Here is a 17405-nt window from a genome sequence, read left to right on the forward strand (position 1 = left end):
TCCATTTCTTTGTGGGGATGGATGGTCCAGATTCTGTCACTAATGGGGGGAGGGAAGAAGATAACACAGGTACCAGAAACATCCCTGTACTCAATCTTACTTCAACATTGCTCACACCAGCTGACCAGAACATCAGCAGATCCTCAGGCTCGCTCCCTCTCCAACATTTGAACATGACATTTCTTGCCATTACCTCGCACACCTAAGCCTCTGCATACTTTTCCACTTGCTTCTTTCAGCATGGAGTGCCTTTGCCTCATTCATCTGTTTAGCACGTATTCATCCTTCAAGACTTACTTTGACATCGCCTTCTTTGATCTCCCCAATACAGTCACAGATTCTTTCCTTACACACCCACTTCTCTCACTGCTGTGTAGTTCTTTTTTGTTCCTGTCAACAGAGTATAATGTCTAACCATGGTATTAACACCCAGCACCCTTTCTTTCTTCCAGAGTTCTCTCCCTTCCCTGCCTTCCTCCACCACCCACATGATGGAATGAAGGGCATTGTCTCCGTCTCTGACAACCCCAACTGTATTGTTATCATTGGTGGAGTTTCCAAACTGGTTTGATCTGAGCTCCTCATTCTTCTGGTTTTAGTTCATTAGTTCGAGATTAACCATCTATTTCCTAGGCAATTTAGAGTCTCTCCCTGATACCTGTAAGCAAAAAACTGAGGCAGAGAGTGATGGAGAAATGTTAAGGTACAGAACTTGAAAGCTGATGGAGGCCATGTTTTCTTTGGTGAAGGATGTCATTGTACAGTAAAGGGAGAGAGAGAGAGAGAAAGAGAGAGAGAGAGAGAGAGAGAGAGAGAGAGAGAGAGAGAGAGGCTTGTTCTGCTTAGTACTGTAGTTCTCTGAGCGAATATGACCCCTGCCTACTTTGTCTCTAAATCTATAGAGGATGCGGTCCTCATTGGGTGTTCCCCATACATGGACAGTCCAAGTATTTTCTTGCCATTCAGACCCACAGCCTCAGACCAACCAGGGCTGGTCCACCTTGTTAATTCAATGGCTAAATGCTCACATACAGGAAGACTGGGCTACTGCCTGACTGTGGCTTTATTCCCACTTTGGGCTGCGTAAACCCATCAGCAATCAGCAAATTTAATAGTCTATGAGCCAAGGTCACTCATGGTTTGTTTACTACAGCTGCTATTCCCCCAGGCTGGGAAGCCCTTTCCACAGGTGTTTCTTGAGCCTGGGTTTGATTTATTCCTTTTCCTTTCCCTCCGTCACCCAGGCTAATTATTGCTTTTGTTTCTAATTGAGTTAAGTAAACTGACCACCATCTTCCCCAGCAGAAGCCTTCATGGCTACATGGTCCATTAATGCTGCTGCTGCGTAGCTGGACATCAGCCAGCTTGCAGGACACCAAACATCTGGATACTGAGGAGCTTTCAAGGGCTGCTGCCAGAAAGGACATGTCAGGGACTGGGGAGAGGGACGTTACAGGAGATTTTCACTGAGACTTTGCATAACACTCAGACCAAAACACATAAAAGAAATGGTCTGGTCTAGTGTATGTTTTGAAGTATGGGCCAAGCCTGGGAGAGGAGTGAGATGTCCCTCTGGGAAGAGACCATGGAGCAGATCCACAAAAGAAGGGAAGAGAATGGCCACATGGTGTAGCTGAACTAAAAAGATTGTGATGGAGGAGAGGAAGCAATCACAGGGGTCCTTTCTAGTGGAGGCAAGGAGGTGGAGCTGTCTCCACTGGAGTTGGAGCTGCAGCAACTTAAACCAGCACTTCCCAAAGCCCACTCCATTCAGGGTCACATAAATACTTGACTGTTTTTGATGTACAAAGACCAGCCCCCAGGCCCCTCAGCAAGATGTCCTCAGCAGGGAGCAATAGCCATACTCTTTTCATTCTGGTTCCCATGTGGCTCCCAGCACATGAGAAGCTGTCTGGGTGGGGGCTACCAACTAGAGCTTGGCTGCCCCCCAGCCATTGCCCTCAGCCCTGACGTCACCAGCCCAGACATCTGGCTGTCAGGTCTGATTGAACTCATGTTTGCAACTCATGTTTAACATCCATGTCCACTCAGCCAGTATCCCTCAGAAACTATCACCTTTTCCTGGAGGCCAAAGCACTTAACTTGATGCATTCATAAATAAAATGGGAGAACCGTAATACCTACCTGGAAGGTATCCTGAGGATTAACAATGACCATGTACTGAATGTGCTCAATGTCCAGGTCCTGTTACACTGTAAATATCCAGTTACTAGGAGCTACCCTAGAACTGTTTAACATAGTGTTCCTCTCACTCTTCGGAATACTAATGCATTGTGTGACCTTGAAAAAACCACTCTCTTTGAGCCTCAGTTTCCTTTTTCTGTTAATTGTTACCATTTCATTCAAGTTTTTTCTTCTGAGTCAAAGTTTCACTATCCATAAAACGATGATAATATTGTCTTCCTCATTGTCTTACAAAAAGAAAGATAGGAAGAGGCTCAAATGACATATGGCCAATGTGATAATGTTTTGAAAAGTATAAAGAGCTGTTTCAGTTCAAGAGCTAATAACAATAATGAGCCATAGTTACAAGTGCTAATTAATGCTGGTAGTTTCCTAATGTGGTTACATTTGCTTGTTAAGGTTATTGGGGAAGAATTTCCAGTGCCGTTCCTGAGAAGGAAACCTGGCAAAATGGTCCTAGGCAGAATGTAAATTATGCAGAAATGTGGCTGAACCAGAAACATTCAGCCTACTCTTGGGGCACCTCCAAATCATTAGGTGTGTGGTTTGACAACTGCCCAAGCACTTCTATCTGATGTTCTTGACTCCCACACCATTCTTCTTCTCAGGAATGCCTCACTTTAGCTCAAGAGTTAGAGGCTTATAATTTTAATGTCCCAGAGATTCCACTCACAGCTATTCTCAGATACCTTGTGTGTGAGTGAGGTTTCTATAAGGGAAGGGTCTGGATCAAGAAAATGTAGGGGATCTTAGGGGAGAACTGCCTGGAAGAAAAGCCTGCAGGCAAATGTTTCCATGGCCAGTGATCCTGATGTGTCTTCCTCTTTTACTGGCTGAAGAGTTCTTAGGAGCCAGTACAGGTTCTAGGTGAGGCTATCTCAGCTTCTTTTATTCTGTGTTTCACTTCCTGCCCTCCACTGATCTCCTCCTCCTCCTCCTCCTCCGAAAGGAATAATTGCTGACTTTTGCTTATACTTTGCATTATGAGAGCAATACATGTTTCATTTTCAAATATGGCACAATATGCTCGGCATCTTGGGATGGGTGTCTTGGGATGGGATCACTAGAAGCAGTTACAGAGATAAGAAGTTGAATGAAAGTAGGAAGGATATTCTCCAAAATACTGAAAGAGTGCCACAGTGAGAAAGAGAAGGAAAGAAGCCAATCAAGGAGTGTTAATGAGTAGTTGTCAGTATGAGCAGTGGGGCTAAACATCATTGGGGAACAATAGGAGACAGTTATTCCAGCCAGGGAGAATAAAGTTGGGGTCCTTGCCCACTATCTCTCCATCTTTCTTTGGCTCAGAACCGCCTTCAGGCGTGCTCATTCTCTAGCACTTCTGGTTTGTTTCATGCAGGGTAGTCACTTCAGTCTGTAGAAGTAAGTACTGAAGGCTTTGGTCAGGACACCACGTGAGCCTGCTGTGATACGCTGTTACAGCTGAGGCACATCTTCTACATTGTCTCAAGCTCACCATGTTGGGTTGGTGCATGATGAGAGGGTTTGGCGACCATTAAGACATGTTCATTATGAGATGAATAAAAAATTTAGTTGAATACCTTATTGGGTCTTCTTCACATCTCAATAGCATAGGTTCAGTCTCTCTTTGTTCATGAACACTTTGTCAAGCTGTTTTTATAGCTAATAGTTCAGGAAGATAGAGGAGGGGTCTCTCTCTGCAGCTGAGGGCAGTTTTGTTCAATACACCTAAGATAGTGTCTTCCCTCAAGGTCAAAATTTAGGCACGCTTATTACCTACTTAAAAACACTTAGACTTGGTAAGTTCAAGAATCCTCTACTGTAATGCTACCCACAGTGCATTCAAGCATCATCTGGCTCTCTTTACCTCACCCTGAAGGAATTGGGATTCGTGGAACTGGTACAAATGTTAATTCCCAGGGTAGTGCTTTCCGCTGTGAGTGGTAAACTATCTTTGATCTCTGAACCAAGAAGTTTTGGTTTCCTGCCACCATCCATTAAACAGTGGCAGGCAAACTTGCTAGGTTGCTAGTAGGCTAAAATTTCATCCCTTTACAGTTCTTAACACCTTTCCCTCAATCCCAATCAAATGCCTGGTTATAATTAATGAAAAGAGATTAAAAAAAAGATGTCCAAATCAATAGCTTCAAATTTATTTGGGCAAACAAGAGTAGGCAATAAGAAATTATAATTACCTTTCTGCCTACGCAACGTACTTGAGTAGGGGCTCTGAGGGGGATGGGACTGGAGGAACAGAAAGGAACTTGAATCATGAAGAAGAGCAAAGAGCAGAAAGGTTGGGGTGGATGCAGGTGCCCAGGGCAGTTCTGGGTTAGGCAGGAGTCAAGAATGTTCTGCTGAAGAATGAGACTAGGCCCTGAGGATCACAGGAGCCTTGGAATCCCCACGTGTCTTTTTCTTTCTCTCATATTCCACATTTTCCTTCTCTGGAATTCATTGTCCTGACTCCTTCACATCCCCCAGTTCACTGTGCGCCTTGGAAAAATTCCCCAGGGAAGATGTGGCAGTTTTGTGGGCAAATACTTGGTTGTGTGGCCTGAGAGCTGGGGTAGGAGCTGAGTCCAGTGTCTCTAAGAACCCCCACTTGCTCACCCTGTACAGCAGCCAAAGACCACCAGGAACATACAACAAGGAAAAGATTTATGGAGAAGTCAGGAGGAGCATCCCTGTGAAGATACCTACACAGTCGTTTTGACGGGAGGATTTACAAGTGTACTCCTCTGTTTGCTACTGAGTGGAAAAATACACTGGGCCCAGAGCTGTGAGTTCCTTGCCAAGGCCCGTGACTCATCCCCAAGTCATAAATAACGGGTCCCTTATGACAAAGCAGAGAGGGGAGCCGGGCCCACGGCCACGTATTTATTAGAAAAGAGAGTGGAACCATTAGTCGGGGGCTTGGTTTCCGGAAAACTCAAACCACACCGTGTTAGAGAAGGTCAGGAGGCACTTCCACAGGAATTCAGATCTGACATTTTTTTCCATATTCTTAACCTCACATGGAGAGCGGAGACCCCTGATGCATCCACTGGAGACATCCCCTGGCCACCCAGTTCTACACAAGAGCAGGCTGTTTTGCTATTCCTCGCTCTGAACCCTAATACTTCTAACATTAGTGGGAGAGGCAGAGCAGTGTCCCTCAGCGGCCATGGCACTGTGTGCATCAGGAATCATTTAGTGCCTGGAAGTGTGACCTCTGGCAAGTCACAAGCCCTCCTGGGGCCTCCATTTCCCAAACCTCCAGGGCTGCCATCAGAAAGCGGTGGGGAGCAGATGGAGACTCTGGGCTGGCGCAAGAAGCTCACTTGCATTCGTGAGAGGTACACGGGAAGGGCAGAAGAGATTTCCGCCCCTCTGGATCGCTCTCCCTGCTTGTTTCTGTGTCATGCTCCTCATCCTTGTGCTTCTCTCTGTCTCCAGGTACATAAAAAGGATATAGAATCCAAAGGAGAATAGATGCGGAAAGCAGGAACAATAAATCATTTGCAGACTATTGATGAAAAGTTTTCATGCTTGAAGAAAACACAGCTGGGTGTGATTCAGAAAAAGCTGAACGCGTCGTCTCCCCCAAACCTGCTCCTGTGCTCTGTATCACCTCCCTGGTTGCTCAGATACCTAAACCTGGTATCCAGGCTGATAACCTCCCTTTCCCCCTACATCTGTAACAGTGACCAAGGCCTGTGTGTCCTTTGGATCACATTTCTTTCTTTGTCCCCGCACCTGCAATCGCTGTGATGGCTTGAGGCACTGCCATTCTTCCCTCTTCCCCGGCTCATGGTTCAGGTCTGAGCTGCTGCATTTCTAACTCTCCTGTCATCTTCTCCTGCTTCCTGGGAAAGTTCTTTTCTTCAGTGTGGTTCCCAGGCTCTGGGATACAGAACTTGTGCTATGCCATAGAGATGTCTAGTTTCTTTTCTGTTCACTCCCTAAAGTTCAGACCTGCCTCTCTTGCATGCTCCTTCCTGAAAGCACCTTGTCTATCCAGTCTGCTGAAGGATCAGTAGCCCTAATCCACTCCTGCTTGTCCCTGTTGCTAGTCCGCCATGCTTTCCTCTGAGCAGGCACTATTATACTCATTAAATCTTCTCTGGCTGCACAAACCTTGGCCTATAAATGACAGCCAGGGAAAACTCAAGGAATAAATGATGAATGGCTGAATAGATGAGTGAGGTGATGAATCAATATTGCCTTTATGACAGTCCGTGGCACAGACAGGAATGCATGCTAAGGCTGCTTTCTTTCTGAGTTCTGCTTTATTTCCATTGCCTTCTTCCGGCCTCCAAAGCCAGTGGCCTTAACCACTGGCTTTGAACAAAGATGACTATAACACACTTCAAATGTGGGTCTCTGATCTTTGCTGCCTCAGCTGTTTGGGAAACTTCACTCTTCTACCGTGCCTTATAGTGGGCATCTCAGACACTGTGTTAGGGTCATGAGGACTTATTGGTAGGGGTTTCCAGGCCCTGGTTCTAAGACTTTGAGGCTAGACACGTACTCTCCTTCATTGGGTTTCTTTCTGTACTACAACTGCAGAGTGTGAACTCTGAAACGAAATGGAATTCCAGACTGGCAGACTTGAGAAATCTCATAGGAATCATTCTTCACTGAGATGAGGTCTTGGGAGTCAAAGGCTTGCCCTATAGTCCTCAGAGATGGTGGGAAAGGCAGCCCTGGAGGCCCTGGCTTCCAACTCTTAGTCCAGGGCTCACTGGAAAGTCCTCTGCCTTTGGAAGTTGTCTTGGACATCTCATCTTGCCAGTGTTGCCTTTTCTTGCTGTCCAAGGAAGCCTTGGACTGATCCACCTCCCTTTCATTCACCAGCTGCCTTCCACAGTTTCCTAAGCCATCCCTACATTGATTGCCAGTCTTTCAGGTTTCCAACTTGCTTATGTTATGGTTTGTGTCTGGATGTCCCTCTCCCTGCCAAAGCTTCATGAGGTCATAGAGTTTTTTGGAGGTGGCTGAATCAGAGTGTGTGATTGACTGGTGGTGAAATGCTGGGGTTGAGGGTACTAGGATTAAGGATGGGTGATTTCTGGATCATCCACTAATTGGATTGGCACCTAATCCCAGAAACCTGGACAGAGTATAAAATGGGTAGGAAGATGCTGTGTAAATTTGGTCATTGATTTTGTTATCTTCTGCTGCCATTAAATTTTGTCCTTCTGCCATGTGTCACCCTGTCATGCAGCCAGTTGATTATGGACTGAAACCTCTGTAAGCTGTGAGCTAACTATACTTTTGCCCCTTAACTTTGGGTGTCAGGTATTTTATCTAAGCAACAAGGAAAAGTAACCAAGACAGCTTGTTATTTTATTTGCACATAATTATCTGCTTCCCTGGTGTTCATATTGTAAAAAGGACAAAGTGATCTCAGTCTTGAGGAAGATGGATTTTGATCTGAAAGTGCCAGGGTTTAGAACCAACTTCTTGGGACTGATTCAGAGCAGAAGATTATCCCAATACCTGGCTGACTCTGTCCTAGTTTCTGCCCGACTCAAGAAAGGATCCAGAATGGCTCCATATGGAGTCACTACTTGCCTGTCCACTTCAGTGGGGATCATGGGTGTCTGCTGCTCAGCAAAGAACACATCCAGCCACAGGCCACAGTCAGAAAGGCAACAAGCAGGAGCCAACACGGGGCAACATCTGTGTTAGATTCTTGAATTTCACTCCTTAAGTGTTCTCAGAATCAAGTGGGGCCACTGGAGGAGGACTCTCTGGGGGAGAGATGAACTTTGAGAAGGTTCAGAACAGAGATGGCATGGGAGAAAATGAGGGACAGAGACTGGAAAAATGCCTCCTTTCCTGGGAGATGATACCAGGGCTGGTGGGAAAGGCAGCCCTGGAGTCCCTGCTTCCAACTCCTAGTCCAGTGCTCTCTGGAAAGTCCTCTGCCTTTGGTCATTGTCTTGGACATCTCCTCTGACCCTGGCCCCTGGGGTAGACTCTGCAGCCTTACTTGCCTTGTGTTCTAGATGGACATTACATCACCATGCTTATCTTCACAGTGCAGTTCTCATCCAAGTCTGCTGCCTCAGCCCACGGCTGAAGTTTGAGAGTTCACTCTACGATTCATGTTGAAATATAACTGCCATTGTAACAAAAATAAGAGATGGGTCCCAGTAGGACATATTTGGATCAAGGATTGATGCATCTGTAAAAAGGACTTATAGGAATGGGCTCATCCCTTTTGCTTTCTACTGCATAAAGTCCTTATTATTTAGCTCTATATATTCTAGAATCCTGGTACCTGACACACAGTCAGATTCAGTTGTAACATGCTGACACCTTGATCTTAGACTTCCCATAGTCTAGATATTTCTGTACTTCTCAAATTATTCAGTCTTATGTATTCTATTATAGCAGCAGAGAATGGACACTGTCACTCAGGAAACCAATTTTCTGGAAAGACACAATCTCCCAGTATGCAGTTATGTAACTATATTCCTATTTTTTCCTTTCTACCCTAACCAGAGTCAGTTGCATTTGTTGAGCAACGAGAGTCTGAGAAGCAGAGTTCTGCTGTGGGATGTGAGGATACAGGGGTGAGCTCGAAGAACCATTTGAAGGAAGAAAGGCAGCCTGGCCATACTTCCTTTGCATACTTTGCATGCACAAAGATACTTGTTGGGGAGTTGTCTGGCTTGGAAATAAGTCACTACTGATGGATTTTTGTGCATGCTTTCTTTCCTGGCCTACATTTACCCTGCCCAGGACACCCTTTCTAACAACTTCCTACCCGCATCTCAGCTTCGATCCTCTGGCAAACTCCTATTCAATCTTCCACGGCCTGCTCACATAACAGGCATACAATAAATTTTGGAATGAAACACCAATCCCTGATCAGGGCCTGTGGGAACTCAGAGAGGTGAATTCAGGCTCAGTTCTCTTTACAACTAATCCTCTGCACCTAATTTGCTCGTGATCTTGGGCAAATTCTCCCCTCTTTTGGCCTCAACTTCTTTATCTGTCAGTGAGGGGCAGAGTTAGCCAAGCTGTGAGACTGCCAGCTTTGACACACACCCTGGGTGGCAGCGAGGCCAAGGTTCAAGGTCCTGGCCCAGTGCTCTCCCTACTGGCCTGCCTCGCTCTCCCCAGCCGGGAGGAACATCCTGAACAGCGTTAAGAATAATAAACATGCACTGATAAACATCAATAGGCCCATCTGATGCCAAAAGGAAAAGAGAGAAGACTGTGCGTTGCTGGCCAGAGCCTCCCTGGACCAAGGAGCTACAGCCAGCTCCTTAATCATCTGGAGACAGCCGGCTGGCTCCCCCAGCCCCACCCTGGGCCCAGGGCAGGCAGAGGCCAGGCCAGGCCCTGGGGAAGCCAGCCACTAGATCTCAGCCACAGTCCAGTCACGGATGCCCCCGCCCCCATGCTGGGGCCTCCCTCCAGATGGGGGCTTATGTCACTGCCCTGTTTGAAGGCTTCAGGCCCCCCCCCCCCCGCCCACGAAACAGCATCCACACACCATGGCCTGGCAGGGAAGGCGCAGACTCTGGTCTCAGCCTGCTTCATGGCTCATGAACTTTAACACTGCAGCCATTAGAAACATCTTGCTGTTTCCTGAGAGTACCAAGCTCTCATTGCTGAGATTTTTTTCACAGACTGCTCTCTTTTGGGGAAGGTACTGATTGATGTTCCTAGCAAACTTCTACGTTGATACCAACTTTAACACCAGATCCCCTCCAAGTTAGCATGTTTAGTTCTGGGTACTCAGTATTCTAATTATCTGGTTCCTTGCCCAACTAGCACAGTGAACTGCTGAGAGAGGAGACCAGTTGTGGAAAGAATACATACCGTTGCTCAGAGTTTGAGCTCTGGAGTTAGGGAGTCTCGGTTCAAAGCCTGTTCTACCACTCTGCTATGTGACCCTAGGCAAATTACTTAACTTTTCTCTGCTTCGGTTTTCAGTAAAATAAATATGATGTGAATAATGTAATTGAATAATAATAACAAATTCAATGTTGTTTTTAGGCTGACATGAGCCAATACATGTCAAGTACTAGAATGATGCTTGGGACCAAGCCATACTCTCTCAGTGGTAACTGTTATTATTTCTCTTTGCATATCATACATCCTGGTGACTAGTATAAAACACGCTTTGCATGCATTTGTTGATGGCTCATAGCTGGAGAAAGGACATGAGACCTGAAAATCCCATGTGATCCTGCTCATTGCAGTTAAGCAGTGAGTATTTGTTGAGTGGCAGGCTGTGGGGTCAACAACATGGATACAGAATAGGCACTCATGGAGATGGGGCTGCATATTCCCCAGAAGATCAAGAGATAATGAATTTGGGGTCTATTGGTTGTCTAGGCATCCCAGGAGTGCTGATGGACTCAGTTGTTAATGGCTTCGGTTCTGTGCTGAGTCATGGAACACTTGGAGTCAGTGGTGGCTGTGTGAGGAAGGGTGGTCAATACAGGAAGTGGCCTGCTGTGGTCAGGAAAGGCAGCCCCTCCAACCTTTGACTTGTGAGTCCTCGGAGACTCTTCCCAGAGCAGGCGCCCTGTCTCATTCATTAAACCACATGTCCAAGGGAAGCACCATCCCTGGAGAGGTTCTGTTCATTGCTTTCCCGCCTCCCCGGGGAAGATGTGTCTCCCTGCTTTGGTCCAATTTTCCATGTGGGGTTTCCGGAGACACCAAATAGGTCATGTGATGGAAGATATGGTTCAGAAACTGGGTACATTCTTAAAATTCCAAAATCTATTTTCAGTTGCCTGCTCCCCTGTGCATAACACCCTTCTGTCCCTATCCTCAAACATACCCTTTTATTATGAGCAATATTCTCCTCTTCATTGAAGAAGGATCATTGGTTAGATCCATGAAGCAGGGTTTTAGTAGGTTGAGAATTATCCCATAATCTGAGAAGGTCTTTCTGGTAGATCACAGTTAAAACTTTCCTGAGGGGTCTTGGTAGGAAATGTACACTGCTTGGAATACAAATACACTGGAGAAAATGTAAACATTTTGCTATTGGTTGGGAATCACCTACTGTCTGATTAATCAATAAGATATCCTACTCAGACCATTGGGGAACTTGCAACAACTTTTGGCAAACTGTGTCAAAGTCTTGTCCATGGCTCTGCATGTGCAGAGCGCAACAATCTGTAGATATGTGCTGGTTCTGGACTTCTCAGCCCCAGGAGCTTGGAGATGTGGTGTTCAGGGCAGATTGCACTGAAAAATCCTTTCACACAGTGGATGCTTAGAAATGGTGGGTCACAGTGGGATAGGAGGCCTTAGCCAGGGATGATGGGGATGCTAAAGCTCTAGAGGAGGCAGGATCAGCGTTATGAACTTGGAAAGGGAAGGATGGAAAGGTGAGGACTTGGCGTGTGTTTGGCATTGCAACTGAAAGCAAAGATTATAACTTTAAACAAATCAGAAATAGTTTCCCCTTCCAGCTGGGCAGAGACTGGAGCCAGTGCAGGACTCAGTTAGTGATCTTGGGATGGACTACAGCCTCATGCCCACCTGCAGCCCTTCTGTTAGGCTCTTATGCAATGAATGCATGACCTGTGCAACCTTGCACTGAGCTCTGGAGTAGAGTATGCACAGAGACTGTGTCTCCTTCTTCCTCTGTGTCCTTCTGTGTCCCTCATAGGGGTTCTCTCCTCTTTGGAGCCATGATGTGAGGACTGTGAGGTTGGCAGGGAAAGGTTGGCATATATAGCCTTGGGTCTTATTAATAGGGTCCTGAAGGCAGCTGGGGTACCCTCCTTTCCTCTGCTGAGATGCCCTGGGGACAGCTGATTAAGCAGCTTGGCACAGTATCTGCAGTGATTTACAGGCTGCCCAGAAGCTTCTGTCTCAGAACCTGGCTGCTGCATTATTCATGGCTGAGCATCATAAATCTGCCCCTGGAGCTGGCTGCGGGCTCTGCCCTGGAGGCTGAGGTGGAAAGGAAAGATAGTTGGGGAAGAATGGAGACTGTCAGGACAGGCATATTGCGCAATGCACAGGATAGGTTCTAACAGGAACTTGATCCTTGCTCTTTATGTCTGGTGTGTGATCCTCTGAAGATACCTCATCTACTCTTTGAGGTTGTTTGGAGACAATAAGTCGTCCTTTTGCTACTCTGAATCAGCTACTCTCTTCTTGTCTAATCCAGATACCTGTTACAGAAGCTGAAGCCCATGGCTCCTGCGATAGGCAAGTCTTAACACAATTTTAAAATGTCAGACCATATTTCCTTAGAGCAATATCTGTCTAAAGTTCTGTCATCAACCAAGGGGAGCTCCATTTGCAAAGCCTGGATCAAGGCTTTGTTAGCCTTACTTTTGATGTGGTTATTTTATCTCACTCACTAATACTTGTGTGTGAGAAGTTGCAGGCAAGATAGAGATATTGATATAGGAAATGATATCAGGACCTCCAAATATGATATAAGGAAAATAGTATAACTCCCAAGCTTCTAGATGTCTGATATGCTGAGTTTGTGTTCCCCAAAATTGCAGAATGAATTATAAGGAACAAAGGAGGTTAAGAGTAGGATATATTTATTGAGGGGGTGAGAGACAGCTCCTGAGAGGCAGGAAGGTCCCCTAATGTGTTGCCAAGGACCCCATTTCTTAGGGGAAGTTTTAAAGAGCACAGCCACATGGTTACAATGTGGGTTACAGCTGTGATTAACTGGTAGGATTATAAGCGAAGTTGCTTAGGTAATATAGATCAGATGGGGAAGCAAGTCACATAGCAAGTATACATGGAAAGAATGAAGAATGTTTCAGGAAGGGACGAGTCCAAGAGTCTTGGTCACCCCGAGAGGTGACTGAAGTCTATCTAGACTTCATTAGACCAGTCTAATTTCATTACCACTTATCTCCGGTTTGGTCATCCTACCCTTTATCTCAAGGCCTGGCCTCCAACAGACACACCTTTGGCCACAATTGTAATGAGTTTTATTCTTTTCCCTGATTCCCACAAGGGCCTAGCCCTGTCTGAGTGCCTATAACATTTCTACCTAACTCAGCCATCTATAATAATATGAGAGGAAACCAAATTTGATCTTGTTTCAGAGTCACGTGGTAGCTTTTCAAAACACAGTTTGCTGAGTCCCAGTAGAAGGTGTGGTCTTAGAATTTGTACTTCTGTCAAGATCTGAGGTGATGCTGAGTTTAGGGGTCACATACTAAGAACCACTACCTTGGTGTAATTTGACTGTTTTGTTAGTGTTAATATCACCTAATGAGGTCAAATATACCAGGACAATTTTCAAATCATTAAATTTATTGATTCATTCTATAAATATGTGCTACCCCTGCCCTAAGTGGCCCTGTTATGCCCCTTCTGGGAGCAAAGATACAAAGAGTCATGAGATGGCCTTTGCACCAGCTCAGAGCTCAGCTGGGCAGACTTTAGGGACTTACGGAGAGTGAAATCTTGCAGTCCAACAAATTTATCTCCCTTTTGGAGTTTAGACCCTTCACTGGCTCACTACTGTGATCTAAATAAAGGTGAACTCTTGCGCTTTCTCTTCTAAAGCTGGCTGACTGAGAAACACCCAGAGACTTGATGTCTGCCAAGTCTGAGAACACTGCTGTTCTGAAAAGATGTTCCTGCAAGCTGGGAGGTTAAGAAGGTCTCATGGAGGTGGTGAGTCTCAAGGATGGGTTGGGAGAGGAGGAAGAATGCATAAGCCTGACTGTTCATTGCCAAATCTTTTTAGCATTTGATGTATTTGTTTGCTTACTTCCGGAGGTTTAGGCTGAGAAACCTTTCCTCTCATCTCACTGTTTCCAGATTCTTACTTTTTACAGTTTCTCATTTGTGCTTTCTCCTAGAACTTGCAGACAATACGGCTTGTCTCAAAGAATCACCAGGCAGACAGTAAATGTGTCTGGGCAGTGTCTGAACCTGGACTTAGGGAGGGTGTGGGAATTGTCAATGTGCAGGGCATTTGTGACAGGACGGGAATGGGTTGTAAGAAGCTATGGTGGGGCAGCTATGGCTGGAAAGGGCAGGGGTTTCGAGTAAGGAGCAGGTTATTTGGATGCTGTAGTAGGAAACCCTAATGGGATGGCTCAAGACTGCATTTACCACATTCCTCTTATCCTACTTTCCAGAAAGAATATTTTAAACTTTTTTTTTAGTGTTTCATTCGTTATTTATAATCACATTTCTAACTGAAATGAATGCCTTGATTTCTCTTCACTAACCAACTTCAGAAACGATTGGCTTTCTATTGGATAAAAGTTTAAACTCCTGCATACTTTTTTGCATCCTCTATTCTCCTAATGTTATTATATCAACTTTTGGTTAACATTTTTAGAGTTTTCGTTACTGTGGCTATAAGTTGGGCTGATGGTTGACATACGTGATGCAGTCCATTCTTGTACAAATTTTAGTTTTTCCTGTAGCTAATAATTGCCTTGGTTTTTTAATTTTTTTAAATGTTCCTTTGAACATCTAAGTAATTTCAGATCCATCCAGAATTTTGCAAAATACTCAGCAATACAGTTTTCTGATGCATCAGACCTAGCAGAATTGTCACTGTGATTTTCTCCCCTCTGGAGCCAGGTCTGCTGAGGTTTCCCATCTACTGCTCGGCCTGGCCTCCCTTCTTCCTGTGACGTCTGCATAGCCTAACCCCTCCCTTTGCCCCCATTAGCATCCTGTCATTGCTTTTGCCCTTGCCGTCCCTTTGTTCCCTGTTTGAGTCTCTAATTCCGTATGCATCTTTCTTTCTTACTCTGTTCCCTTGCTTTGTGAGACACATCTTCAAATAACTTCATGAGACATACGAGAGAATTGTGAAGACATTCTGAGTGCCTAAAAATGTCTTAATTTCACTCATAAACTAGATTGAATAAGGGTAAAGAATTGCAGGCTGAAAATAATTTCCTCTTAGAGTCTCCAATTTCCATTGTTAAAAATCCAGTTTCATTCAAGTTCTCAGTCCTTTGGGTTGCTTTTCTCTCTCAAGAAACATTTAGAAGCTTATCTTTATCGCCAGTATTCTGAAATTTCATGCTGATGAATCGTGGGGTGGCTTTTTTGAAAACTGGATTTCAATACAGAGTTATTTTCGTCAATTAGGAAAAAATTTAGTTTGGTTTTGTCCTAATGGGGACATTCTTCCCATCATGCTCCTCACCTCCACTTCCCCTCTTCCCTTCCAACCTTCTTTACTTCCTCTTCCTCCTCCCTTCTTTGCTTCCTTCCACCTATCCTAGACTATTTAAATGTTAGAAATTGAATCTTCTAAGTTTTTTTAACTTCTGAATCTCCTATCATATTGCCAAGTCCTTTTCATTTTGTTCTACTTTATAACAGCAATTACTTCCTTAAATTTATCCTACAGTTTTCCTATTGTGTTTTTGTTCATCTGTTTAACCTTTAAGTGCTTTTTATTTTTTATTGTCTGATTGTTCTTTATCAAAGATTATCCTTTTATGTCATGGATATAATATTTTCTTTTGTCTCAGATAAAGTACTCATTACAGGTTATTTGAGGTTTCCCATTTCTTAACAATTTTGTTTATTCTGGGTTCTCTTTTATTTGTTTACCTGAGTGTTTTAGATGGGGGAGTTTCCCTCGGATTCCTGGCCATTCTTGATTATTCACTTATATTTAAAAATGAGGATGAAAACCTTGGAAAGAAATGTGGACAGGAACCTAAGATAGCACAGGGTCATTTTTATGAACCTCCAGCAAATCTATGTATCTTTTCTTGAATGTAATTCAGTTTCTCTCAAAAAGTCTAGAAGATATTAAAACTTTTTTCTTTTCTCTTACTGTAGAGTCTCACTTATATTATAGAGGTGCTGCCAGTGTTCTGGAACTTGTGTAGATTTAATGTATTAAAGTTAACCACTAAGTTTTGTAATTTTCCCTTCAAACAGTAGGTTTATTTTCCTTCCCTTTAAAACTAGGCTGGTTTTGTCATTGCTTAATTAGTAGAATGTGGTGGAAATGAAGCTGTAATATTTCTGAGACTAAGCCTTAAGAATGCTTAGAAGGTTTTTCTTTTTCACTTTTGGTAGCTGGAGACATCTTTTAAGAAATCTAGAGGAGGCCAAGGAGAGAAGTCATAGGAAGGCCAAAGAGGAAACATCAGCCATACAGTAGGTGGCCCCAGTAGGGGGTGGAGGGGTTTAGTCATCAGCACCAAGCTGGACTCCCTTCCCAGTGGGAACCCTGAGGTATCGGACATGTGAGTGTCATTTTTATGTTCCAACTCAGTTGAACCCTCAACCCCTTGGCCAACATCTTATGGCCCTATGGTGTGGAAGAATTATTTAACTGGCTGCAGTCCTTTATAGAATTGGTAAGAAATTGTTCGTTGATTTAAGCCATTAAATTTTGGGGTGAATATCATGCAGCAATAAATAATGAAACAGTGGGGGAAGAGATCTTGGACTGTAACACATGGTATAAATTGCAGTTTCATGCAATGCTCTGATTTCAAAATGGCTGCCTCTGTGGCTGCCTCTGCCTCTGTCCCTGTCCCTGTCTTGTCTCTGTTCTCTCTCTCTCTCTTTCTCTGTCTGTCTCTCTCTGCTAGGCCAAACACAGGGCCTTGTGCATGCTAGACAAGTACACTGCTACTGAGCTATACTTCTAGCCCACTGCTGCTTTCTCCTTACTTAGATTCAGGATCCCTTATAGTTTAGAAATTTATTAGCTCAAATTTATTGACTATTGTTGACCTTAACATCCCAATTATAACATGTGTGATCTCTGCCCTGATATGGTTCAAGCATAAAATTTGGCTCTGTGATGATCCATAATTCCTTGGTCCAATATCTTCACTCCAGCTAGAAAACTTTTCCATCAAGCCTTTGCCTTATCTGGGATATTTTAGGCCTTATCTTCTTCTATAAAGTCTACTTGATGTTTTTGAGAAGTGGAATTATAATTCCCACTGCATAATCCTCCAGAAGCTATGATATTAACAACTATTAAAGTCATTCTTATCTGCTAATGATTTTTAATAAGATTTTAATGTTTGCAGACTTAATTACAATTAATACATTAAAATAAATAAATTTGGACTTTCAATTGGGAGTCTCTATTGTAATCTCCATGACCTTCCTTCTAAAAGCTCATTATAATTTAAAGATGAAAATGTGTAATATCCTTAAAAGTCACCACTGATCAAAAATGTGTTGTCAGACTGTGTTTACTAAATGCAAGACTGTAAATGTTCAAACTGCATCACAAAACCAGAAACAAGTGTCATACT

This window comes from Cavia porcellus, unplaced genomic scaffold, assembly GCF_034190915.1.
Source record: "Cavia porcellus strain 051 isolate PalLab524CR breed Dunkin Hartley unplaced genomic scaffold, mCavPor4.1 scaffold_18, whole genome shotgun sequence".
In the NCBI taxonomy this organism is placed as follows: domain Eukaryota; kingdom Metazoa; phylum Chordata; class Mammalia; order Rodentia; family Caviidae; genus Cavia; species Cavia porcellus.